Here is a 3,628-nt window from a genome sequence, read left to right on the forward strand (position 1 = left end):
AACTTTGGAGCAGTCTAGCTGCTTCCCCTGTTTAGTCTTAATGCTAAGCTAAGCTAACCACCTTCCGGCTCTAGCTCCATAGTCAGCTACATCATGAGACTGGTATTGATCTTCCCATCTAACTCTCAGCAAGAAAGTGAATAATCATATTTCCTAAAATGTCAAACTATTCCTTTTAAGTTGCAGATATTCTACACGACTTTGCAGGACAACTGCACAACCTTAGTGATGGCTGTAATTGTTCTTCATATGACTCAGTTGGGAATCAAGTAAACTTAAGCTTTTAAATCCAGTATGCTTCTGCTGGTGCCTACTGATTCAAAGATAACTGCAGATTTTGCCGAGTTGCTTCCCCAGGAAGAAATGCTCCAGTGTGTGTAAATGCTGTGTGACCTTCTCTCTCGTCTCAGTGGGATCATGCTGTGCAAATGGAAGGTGGGTTGATTAAGTTCACCTGGGTGTCAGTGGAACATGTGATGGCTCACATGTGATGGCTCCATTGGAGAAATTAAGGCTTAGTCAGAGACAAGAACGGCAAGTACTTAGATGAGCCAGTACTATATCCAGTTTATCCAACTCATGCACACACGCACATATTAAGCTGCATTGATCTAAGGATTGAGATGGAGAAGGACACAGTCACACGGAATTTCATAGGAGCTTCTATGACAGTTTTTATGTCACAATTACTTTATTTTATGATGGTGTATGAATGCAACAAGGTCATACTGTATTTACTGAAGGGTTGTGGCTGCAACCAAAATTGTACACGCAAAACTTCATTCTTATGTAGAATCAACTAATAATATCTTTTTAGTCATGCTAGCAGCATGGCTCCATAGGGACCTCTTTGGTCAAGACTGAAATATCTCCACAATGTTAGGTCAGTTGCCATGAAATTTTGTGAAGACATTCATAGTGCCCACAGGATGAATTGTACTGACTTTGGTGAGCCCTTGACTTTTCCTCTAGCACCACCTGCAGGTCAAAGTTGTAAAATATTTACCAGATGGATTGCCACAGAATTTTGTACAGTCATGGTTCCCAGAGGATGAATTCTAGTGATGATGATCCCTGACTTTTCCTCTTGCGCCACAATGAGGTTGACATTTGTGGTTTAGAGAGAAAAGTCTCAACAGCTATTGGATGGATTACCATGAAATTTGGTTCACACATTCATGTTCCCCTCAGGATGAACTGTAATAACTTTGGTGATCCCTTAGCTTTTCGTCTGGCATCATCATCAGTTAAAATTTTCAATTTGTCCAATACTTTGGTTTATGATATCGCCATCAGCCTTTGTGTTTAGTGCTAATTAGCAAATGTTAGCATGCTAACACGCTGAACCAAGATACGTGGTAAACATTATACCTGCTTAACATCAGCAGATGTTAGCATTTAACTCAAAGCACCACTCTGCAAAAGTACAACCCCACAGAGCCACTAGCATGGCTGACTCTTAGTCTTTTTTACACACATTTTACGTTTGGATTCATCTGCTTATTCAGTCGAGGGCTTTGATTGATTAATTTAACTGACAGCAAGCTAACACTTATAGAATTCAAAATGTGAAATGTGTCTGAACTCCTTAAACCCACTCTACAGTATGGTAGCACCATGAAAAGTTCCATAGGCTAAAAAGAAGTTGCACTTTGATCTTTTGGACCAGTGTTAATGGGATTTTGTGATTAATGATGTTTTGTTGTAAGTTGCCTGAAGTAAAAGACAGCATTTGTATTTATAAGATTATCTTTGATCCTGAGCTGCAATCCACACCTGTCTTTGCACAGCTAATTCTAACTTTACAGAGCAGTTGAAATCTTAGCAGAGAAAGTCTAACTGCAGGAAACATTGAGGCAGGAAAATACATACACAGCCTCACACAATAACAACTTACAAGGACGTATGACTATGATTCACAAACTACAGTAAGTCAACAGTGCATACATACTGTACACACATACTCATAGTACACTGACAATAAACAACAATCTTTGTTCAAAATGTGTTTGACACACTTTTTCATCTTTGTCTACTTACAAAGGCTGAAATGTCACCATTTTAATGCTAGAAAAACGGAGCTCTCAATTTTCATTAAAATCGGTGACTATTCGCCTGGGAAAACCAACACTGACACAAAAGCATAATGATATATTCATCTCCAGTATTCCCTCGATCAAAACCCTTTCTAGAGCAGTGTTTTGAGGTCTCAGTAACTTTTGTTAGTGGTTTATTATCTGTGACACAGGTCACCATTTTCCCCATTAATCTGCAGCATTCAAGGATTTTCCAACAGGACTTCTAATCCCTCCTCAGCACCACATTATGGCAATCTAACCTCATCAAGATGAGTGGTCAAGGGCAAATTGGAGAGGACATTTGAGAAAGGAGCATGTGCCTTATGTATTAATATGCTAGTCAGAGCAAAGAACTGAGAGCTCCTCATGTGTTGAAAATCCCCAGCAAGATGATCATTCATGTTTAAATTGAAACATCACTGATAATGATTCAATAATTACATTATGTTATGTATGATGTGGAAAATCCCTTGATATATGGCCGTATTGTCCCAAAACCTCATTTCAGTGTTTGAAAAACAGCCATTTCCTGGAAGAGCGTGTGTGGCGTGGGTTGACTGATGCCTCCATACATACCAGGATACGTGATTAAAGAGAGAGTTATGGCCAGTAGTTACAATCTCCTGCAGATAAATTTATGGCTGACATATAATGATGCCACAGCTCAGCTGAGCCCATAGTAAATCCAAGACACGGACTTCCTTTGTCCTTGAGAATTCTCTTAAGGATCCGACTCAGTCTTCAAAAGCAGATGTACCTTACTCTAAAGCTGCAGTGTTAAATGACTGGACAGACCTGCACTCATTGATCCTAATCTGCTGTCCTGCCTGTAGTGGACCATACCCAAGTTGTATTTTCTTAACTAAAACTTATGTATACTTACTGCTATCAATTTTTTAATAAATGCTGTTCCCAAAATGGAGTAGTAAGATAACTGAGGAGACACAAGATGATTACAGGATACAAAAGTAGAAATTATACATTTTTGCCACCAAAAAAAGTTTATTTTTCAGGCTTTTCTTCAATGTTTGCTTTTTTTCCCCCACCTCTCCGGGCCACACAAAAAAAATTGAATTAAAACAAAAAATTAAAAGTCACTTTTGGTTGAACTGGTCAAAACAGGTAGACACCTGCAACGGGTGATGACATTGCTTAGTTTTAAGGAGTAACAAGCCAAAAAGATACGAAACCAGTGGTCAGTATAATTTTTTTTAAATGGATTTTACCTACCTTTCCAGTTCCTATTCATTTCCATTAATTATGAAAGCAATTTCTGGAGATGTAAAGATTGGTAATCCATCACTCTGAGTAATGTGTTTTTAAGTTCCATTGTTTTAAGTGCAGATTGATTTGAAAAGTCTGCACTGCATTACCTCATATCAATAATGTTACTTGTAAGGTGAAGTAATAATAATATAAAAATACATTTAGACATGATGCAAAGAGTTATACAGAACTAAATGGAAACCACTGGCTGCCTGGAAGATAAGAAAAAACATCAAAAAATCTGAAACACAGCAACTGGACTTCATTGAGAGACCAAAGACACA

This window comes from Siniperca chuatsi, linkage group LG17, assembly GCF_020085105.1.
Source record: "Siniperca chuatsi isolate FFG_IHB_CAS linkage group LG17, ASM2008510v1, whole genome shotgun sequence".
Classification (NCBI taxonomy): domain Eukaryota; kingdom Metazoa; phylum Chordata; class Actinopteri; order Centrarchiformes; family Sinipercidae; genus Siniperca; species Siniperca chuatsi.